General features: G+C 29.0%; 1 protein-coding gene across 1 annotated transcript in view; it reads left to right on the top strand.

Annotated features, from left to right (window-relative positions):
- Positions 1-328: 328 nt before the first annotated feature.
- cpo (RNA-binding protein) overlaps positions 329-9,530 on the top strand; it is a 342,680-nt gene continuing 333,478 nt past the window's right edge. Inside the window, exon 1 of the mRNA XM_088272133.1 lies at positions 329-574. The gene's annotated coding sequence lies outside the window, so the exon portion shown is untranslated. The remainder of the gene's footprint in view (positions 575-9,530) is intronic.

Here is a 9,530-nt window from a genome sequence, read left to right as displayed (position 1 = left end):
ACATCATCAAACTAGACGCACACCCTCATAGAATAGCTCACCTATAAACCAGAACGGGACAAACATATCCAAACGGGCGAAATGGAAACTAGAGGAAAAGGAAACGGATAGAACATACGTTCCACCTTTGATTAAGTCCGCGCATGCTTGCATAACCTACAAATATACAACTGTCCTTGTTTAACGCTATGATTTTCCGCTCCGAGCTAATGTGCGCCGTCCTTCTCTGTCGGAACTTTGAAGGGGGGTCGGGTGAAGTGTTGCTGTCTCGCTTTTAGCGAGGGGTTTTCCCGGCTGGGAGTTGTCTCTCTCTTTCTCTAGCAGCAGTCAGTAGGGTACCAAGAAGCGAAGCGTATCAGTCTAACACAGGCCGAGTAAGAGCGCGGGTGCGCTTCGTAATTATTTTATTTTTTCTAAGCCGCGAATGTGAATTTGTTCGAAGTGTTTCCATACCTTACCACCACTGCCGGCTAAACCAGTGAATTCACATGACGTTTGAAAAACGGAAGTGTTATTGTTCACATACTCTCAACTGAATATATAACTGTAAATAATTACAACAATTGTTTTTTAGGTACCTACTTTTTTATTACTCATTGCATGATTTTAATTTTTAAAATTACTTTCCATTTTATGCTTTTCAATTCTGTTAGATAAACATATTATTATTACGTGCTTAGGTTGAACTTGAACTTTGTTTTTAAAAGTATAAAATATTTTCATTTTCAATAAAAATGAGAAATATAACTTTAAATGAAAATTATTTACATGAATTAAATGAAAATAATTTCCTCTAAGATGTATAAAAAATATGTGTATGATTTAAAAAATATATTCGTAAAAAATTTTTTTTTTTCAGATTTAAAAAATAGATTTACTGATTTCGATAAAATTATTATTTTTTTTAACTTTTATAAAGTTGAAAATATTTAAGTTAAAAAAAAATAAGGAAAAAATAAATTTGACTTTAATTATTATTATATTCAGCAACGTCAAGTTGTAAGTTCAAAAAAACTAAATTGTGGTAAAAATAATATTTTTATGAATAATGTTCTGTAAAACGTTATTATTTACCGTTTAAAAATATTCATATTTGTTAGTAAATGTAAACATACATTCTACGTATACGATTTTTTAAAGATTTGTAAAAAAACCAATTTTCTTAATTTACACTACGCTTATTTAAAAAATATTATTTTAATTTAAAAATGTATTTTTAACATAATCTTATAAGATTGCAAGAAAATTCTAACTTTTATAACTTCATGTACAAAACGATAAAAAAAAATACTTAAAAAAATAAACAAAATAGACTTCTTGGAAACTACTTGGAAAAATTAATAAAATACTAAAAAAGCTTAAAAATAATTTTGCGAAATTAAATATTTAAAATTAAACTTGGGTTGAATAATTGCAATATTTGCGACGTAATTTGAACGAATTGATATTACTTATAATCATAACATTTTGTGGTTGAAATGAAACTGATTATAAATCAATTATACTGTGCCATTTTCGTGTCTTACTACCTCGAGGGTGCCTCCCAAAATCTAACTTTAGCATTAGAGGTTCCTGAAAAAAACTAGGCAAATTACGTAATATTAAAGTGGAGGCAGTAAGGTAAAAAAATCGTGTACCTCTATTTCTTGAAATATGTCTGCGAAATATGTAATACTGAAATATATAATTTGGTTAAAAAAACCTTAAAAAGTTTTCATGAAAATATATGAAAATGCCAAATAAAATCAACGAAGTATAGATAACATTTATTTAACTTTGATTCCTATATTTATCAAAGTATTTTATATTTTTTAAAATTTCTAATAAAAACCGTTTTGAAGGTACATAAAAGACGATTGCTTTGGAAGTTTCAATGAAAAATCTAATATGAAAACAGTTTTTATAGTTTTATTTATGATTATCAAATGATGAAAAAGTGTACACAGAGATATTTTCAGAGTATGTGTGGTTGTATAAAATGATTTATTATTATCAATTGATTCAGCAGTCGCTTTGAAGTAAAATCTATCCATTTTTAATTTAAATTTTACTTGGTAAATATCATTATTTCTTAAAATCCATTATGACACGTCTTTTGATGCATTCCGCATCATTACGATGTTTAAAAATGACGCAAATTGCATCGAAATACGTGTCATAATAGATTTTAAGAAATAGTAGTATTAACAAAGTAAAACTTTAATAAAATTTTTTTTAAAAATTTAGAGCTTTTTAAAATTAGGTTTCAGAACCTATTATTTTTTCAGTAATTCCGAAATAAATGTAAGTTTGCTTTTAAATTACGCAGGAATATTTAATGCTATCGATCCAAACGATAGAAACATGTATTCTTTCCTTTTATTTCATATATAAATTAGTCGGGTGAAAAACAACATCGAATCGAGGAATATTATTCTCCGCCCGAGAATCGTATAAAAATCTGACCAAGCTACGTCGAGTCGTTTCGCATAATTTACGTTCACGTTATTGCGTTATGTTTCAAAGTCTAAGGTCTGAGGTCTGTTATTACTCGTACCACTGGCGTGTTTAGCTCTTCGCTTACTACACCTCGGTACACTGTACACTGTCGGCTCGAGGTAGAATACCACGTAATTATATTATTATTATGCCGAGTTATCCGGTCACATCGAATGCATTTGTTCAATTTGCTCAAAGTACCTGCGCGTTGGGTAATCGTGGAAAAAAAGTCAAGGCCTTATCAAATGATATAATGATATACCTCTTATTGTGATACAGTTAGGTACTGCTGTAGATGTATGATTAAATGACGCTTTTCATGATTTGCGCAATTTTTCTTCTTTAACCATAGAATACTTAACTATCGTAAAAATTACGAAGGTAAAATGACGATTCCTGGAATAGGCTCCCTGTTTCACAGTGCTTTCCTTATGTACTCTTATTTTTTTCATTAGTACGTGATCTCTTAAACCCTAAAAACCTCCTATTACTTCTAAAATACATAAATAAATAAATGATTATCTAATTTATTCCCTTTTTATTTATCAGTATGTCCTATTTTTTTACGAATGCTTAGTATAATAACAACGTTACTCGTTGGATAATTTAGGATTAAAAACATATATTTTACTCAAATATAGAATAATTTTTTTATGACGTAAATTATGAAAATTGATTTTTTAATAGATACTTAAAAAAATAATTTATTTAATATTAATTTATATTATTTTGATTTTATTTAAATAATAATGAATAAAATGAAAAAAAAAGGTCTTACATAATAGTATCACGAACTTTGCACACATTTTCCTTACACGGGGCACTGAGTGCCATTTGTAAAAAGTAAAATAAAGTTTGTTTTATTTTATTTATTATTAGCAATTAACCCGTAAAGCATTTTCCCATTGTATTTAAATAAACTAGAAAGCAGATATTATTTTAAAAACATGTACATAGATGATCAAATCTGTTTTAAATTCATGTTAATGATACAAGTACTTATCCCTCCCTTTCAAAAATGAACACATAATTTAAATTCATGTTATATATAATGTAAACATAAAGTATTTTTTTCTAAGTAGAATATTTAGTAACGTTTATGTTTTCTACGAATATTTTTAGGTTTTTTTAAAAGGAATATCCCTCGAAGTCTAATTTCATTTTATTTAAATAAACAAGAACGCAGATATTCCTTTAAAAACATGTTCATAGACTAACAAATCGGTTTTAGATTTATGTTAATTATACAAATACTGAGCACACAATTCAAATTCACGTTAAATATAAACTAAGGGAATTTTTTCCTCCATTGAATATTTACCTACGTCTGTGAGTTCTATGAATTATTTTTTATTTTTTGGGCGCATGTACGTTTAGTTTCATTTTACAATTATTCAGTACATCACTCGCTGTCTGCTTGATATTTATATCATTAAAATATTCCGTTTTGGGTGACCACATCGGGCCAATATTCCTGACTCTTGATGGCATATCTGATGTATTAAACATCATCATGGCGGCAGAGTCGTTCAACCGTTAGATGGATATGATTTGGATTAACTACTGGCGGCACTAATGACCCCCATATTACGTAAAGTTCTGTATAGTATCTGTATATACACATTAATTGGACCACGTACCGTGCATTATGTAGGTAATATATGACAACGACTAAGCCACAAGAGAAGAGAATAAAATTATTATCCCGTTCCGACAGTTTTCGTGGTGAACACACATGCACCAGATATAACTTTTAAGCTTTAGCTAATTTCAGTCTCAAATTCAAATTAATGTATACAGTAAAAGCTCGATATAACGGACTAATTGGGGGAGGGGGTGTTCGTTAAAGCCGGTAATTCGTTATATAAAAATAAGCTGAAAATTATTGATTTTTTTTTTCGAAAATATAAACACTGTATTTAGATGTATAAACAATACAAAACACAGACAATATTCGATTTGTGACTATCATAGCCGCTAAAAATTGTTTACAAGCGGCAACACTTGATTTTAAGCATGTATAATATTAAAAGGACGTTTTAATTTTTAAATTTGACTTGATTGTTGTCTGTTATATCCGAAATTAGTTGAGTAGAGGTCCGTTATTTCAAAGTATTTGGGAATAAACGATAGAAAATATCACTGTGTTACATAAAGATGTACTTAACGTTCCTTATCAATTTTAAAGACTATTAAATTAAATCATTTTACTCAATTTAATATCCATTTCGGGTTAACTGATTTCACCTCTATCCACCCTTCATATCTTTAGTTTATCGCATTAAGAAAATTGAATTAATTCCAACAATAAATCCGATGGATTAAAAAATGCTATAAAATTCATAAGAACAGTGCAAGAAAGGTTTTTATAGGGGCTTTCAACAATATGTACATTTTATCCATGCATTTTTACCACAATTTTAGTACAGGGGTCGAAAATCTGAATATATTTATGTATGAAAATTCAGCTTCCGTATGTTTGTGTCAGAAAAACTTGATAAATAGTAATGGGATTGACTTCTGATATTAAACAAATGCTGCATTAAATAAAAAGAGTTTTTGTACACATTCTATCCCAAAATTCTCTCGAAAATTCAGACGACAATGATGAAACATTTCATTACACAAGATCGAAATGAATCTCAACATAAATAAAAATATGATTACTATGACCTCTTGATATATGATGTATGCATATGACATAATATAATGTATGCATAACTTTTTAATTAGAAAACTTTTTTTTTTCAATTAATTTGCTTTGTGAATAAAAAATATTTGGTTTATGACACTGATTATTTTCCATTTTTACTTTATTACCATACATACTTTGAAATCATAATACCATTTTTTTACCTTTGCTTATTTAATTGAAGTATCACTCAATTAAATCCCTATGCACTTTAACTACAACGAGAATAATCGGTATTCAAAGGCAGCGCCTGATTAAGCATTTTGGACCGAATGGCTTCCTGGGAAAAGAGGGCAAATAACAATAAATTGGACCTATTATGAAACATAACGGGTGTGCACTTTCGTGCAGAGATCGTTTAAATTAGATAAGAATTTTTTAAAGACAGAAATTTTTCTCTCAATGTTTTGTATTTGAGTCATTTTAGTAGTATTATTTTGCAGTGACCATAGGTCACATTTGCAACACTTTTTGTGTTGCAATAATTTATGTTATATTCTTCACTTAAAACAATGTAAGAAATAACATGTGACTGTAGTCCACCTCCATGGTGTAATGGTCACCGTGCTAGAGGTCCCAGGTTCGATTCCCAGGGGAGGTGAGAATAAATATTAGCGATTTTACACTCTAATATTTATTTAATATTACTCTGGACTGGTCTCTGAAGCGCAGGAGTGATCACCTTGCCTTCATATAATTAACGATCAAGATAACATTGTGTCAATACGATGCAGTGCCCTATGCTCCATTAGTGCGGATGAGGGTTAGAAGAAGAGAAGTATCACGCTAAATGGGGCTGAAATTATAAGACGGCCGAAGAGCTAAGGTTTTTACACTAATGGTTTAAAAAAATATTGAATTACCTATTATCCAAGCGACTCTGAAATCTAGCTACGGCTTATGCAACACCGCTTATCATGACCCTACTCAGGCTTCAACTTTTTAAGTTTTATAGCCTATGCCTACTCGTGAGTGGATTTACACTTTATGCTTAAAGTTACTATAATTTCATGTAATTCATAAGTGAAAATTCTAGGCAGAAACACTCGTTAATATGACCCTGTTTAAAGGATATTATTCCAACGCTATAAATTTGATGCAAATATGAATAAAGATTTTTTTATAGTCGTAATAAAATAAATATGGCAACTTCCAGTGCGTAATTAAATCACCGTATTTAATTACTTCCACAAAGATTTGTGGACCCCCCACATCAAAATAAGAATCCGTACATAACAGTATTCGTGAGTCATATCAACTCGAAGAAGTACATAGATAATAAGTAACCTCTAAAATGTTTCGACTTACGAAGCCTTTTGTCTTATAAACTCGTGTAACTGTTTGGTTTTGTTACATCACAGCAGACTTTCGATTAACCGATATAATGGATTATAAATTAATTTCCCGCATAATCGAAATCACGGTTAATCCAAGGATATTGAAAAATGTGTGAAAAATAAAGTTTTGTTCTATTTCCCCCTGAAAAATAAACCACGAAAAAAGTAAATTTTTTACTATGCACTTTTCAGTTTTCAGTATTCTTGAAAAACAAAGTATTTAGATTAATTCCCCTAACTACTATAATCAGCTTTTAATTTAAAATAGTAAAAAATCTTAATAGGTAAAAAAGCAATTTAATTTTTATTATTATGATAGTTATTATATTTATTAAAAATGAAAAATTTATTAGATTTTTTTTCTCTCTGGAACAAAAAAAAATTGTGCCTATCGTAAATAAATATTTATACTGAACTCATAAAATTCTCAACAGCTACCATATTTTATTTTCCTTTGACATGTGAAGCTTTTCAAAAAAACAATTTTTACTAAATAGCAAAACGCGTATTAACGATAATGCCCATTTTATTCCAATTTTTAACAATCTATTGTATATAAGTTTTTTTGTTGTTTTATAATTCACGAATTCTTCAAAGATATTCACGGGTAATTAATTATCAGCCTAGTCGCTGAAATTGTAACTCAATCATGTTATTCAGAAGTCGTTTTAAAATGTTTTATTTTAATTTAATTTATTTTTTTTGGTTTCAACGTAGTTTACAATGTTTATTTTATTTTTTATATCAATTACCCGTTTTTAGATACGTAATGGATAAATGCATATAAAATAATAAATTTTTACTCCTCAAATAGAAAAAAAAACAAATTAGTAATTCGCTATACCGTTGCCTGGAATTGAGCACATATTACATGTGCATACGTATATATTATATCGCTCACTCCTTTCAAGAACGTCATAAATCAAAAAACTTGATTTTTCAGGAGAACGTTTTAAAAGTTTGAAAATATAATATAATGTATTAAAAATAGATATCAAGCCACTTATTGAACATTTTATTATGCAAAACATCTCTTTAGGTAAAACTTGGAGGTTTTTTCTCCATTTGAAAAATATTTATAATATAAAAAAAAAAAAAAACACCTTTTCTTCAAAATGCAAAAACAACAATTTCTGCCCTATAGCGGGTAAATATTAAGTTAAAAATATGCCGCTTTTGCTGGGATATAGTACATTTTCTTCCATTATAGTACATTCCGAAAACATGCACAACTGAAAATTGACGATTTTTGATTTGTGACGTTCTTGAAAGGAGTGAGCGATATATGTATGATGTACTATATATGTCTTCCAATCAAAAACAGCATTGCTTTAATGCATATCTGCGCAAATTGCAACGTACGTGAGTCATTTATCATTATAATCCGTAATGTATGCACTATTCCTACGGTTGTTATTCCTTGTCATATCCGTTGCACTCGGTTTAGATAAACGATGCGTTTTTCCACCTGTTCAGTTCTCACCTGTTCACGTTGCAGCGAGTCACTTATAAGTATTCTTTTTTTGTAAATTCATAAGTGTGTGTCAAATTGAACAAATTTACAAAATTAAGCAAAGAACAAATGAATAAACTAAATCCTAAAATTCTGAATATTATGGGTGTTATTGGAGAAATGACAACGAAAATGCCAGAAGTAGTTATGGAAAATAAAATGTTAAAAGAAATCGCGTCTAAAGGAAATTTAAAATTAAATAAAAATATAGTAGAAATAATAGTGATCTCACCAAAAGAAGAACAGACAACAGAAAAAAACAAAAGAGGATAAAAAAAGAACATCAATCCAATAGAAAATGGAATCATTAATTTTAAAAAATTCAAAAGACGGAAAGATAATATTAGCATGTAAAAATAACGAAGCATAAGAAAAATTACACGAAAAAAAAACAAATTTTCCGATAAATATCAAACAAATGTACCGAAAAAAAGAATGCCATGTATTAAAATTGAGGGAGTCTCGCATAAAATGTCAAACGAAGAAATCGTTACAAATATTAAAAATATTGATAAACAATACTAAACATGAGGAATGGTATTGATATTCGCACATGTTAATACATATACAAATATATTCCTCTTAATTACGGTGTATATGATAATTAAAATATAAATATCTGGATTTACATTTGAACTGGTATTACCACCTCAAACGTCATGCTTTGATGTTCATGTACTAAGATTGAAATAACAATCCATAAATCCAATAATGTTACATATACACCATCAGACGTAGGTAGATATGAGAAAGAGAGGAATTATTTTGTTGTTGTCGGTTAAATATCTTATTGTTTCAACAAAAACAAACTAGTGATACTGCTCAAAAGTTTGAACCTTAAACAGCCGTTAGTTATTAGAAAACAGATAGTGCGTGTTCATAAGTATCAACAAAAAAAGAAATTAATAGCAATACGATAAAACAAGTAAATCCAATATTTAATGAATTGTAAATTGATGAAAGGAAGAACGATCAGGTAACAAGTTGAGAGGGGAGAGGCACAACCTATATAATATTTTTTTACAAATGAATAAGTGTGTACACAAAAACTATGTGCCAAAAAAATAGAAACCCAGTTTATATTTGACTATATTTTTACTATAATTGATAATAATAACATTATTTTTTGACATCTCATCAAAGATGAAGAAGAATATGGAAGTCCGGGCATTTACGGGGCTGACGACCGTCATAGGCTGGTTTAAGCGATTACTTTACACACATGTGACATTCACTAATTCTACCCATTATTGACGACTACACTACTTAAATTCTTGGAATTTCTATATATATGAACCAATTTCGAAACATAGGCATCTATGGGTGAGTTGAAAAGAAGCTTTTTTTAGCAGAAACTCTTATATTAGATTTTTGAACAAGTATTTGGATACATTCAAAATGTTGGGGATAATAATAATAATAAATAAACACAGTATTTGTCAATTTATTTATGCATAGAACCAAGCAATGAATTGCGTTCTTTAAGTAGACATTGTCCGTTAATCTGCTT

Source organism: Brachycentrus maculatus, unplaced genomic scaffold (assembly GCF_059751285.1).
Source record: "Brachycentrus maculatus isolate JH-2025_06_01 unplaced genomic scaffold, ASM5975128v1 h1tg000031l, whole genome shotgun sequence".
Taxonomy (NCBI): Eukaryota; Metazoa; Arthropoda; class Insecta; order Trichoptera; family Brachycentridae; genus Brachycentrus; species Brachycentrus maculatus.
The sequence above is the reverse complement of the archived record's forward strand: the minus strand, read 5'-3'. Positions and strand labels throughout refer to the sequence as shown.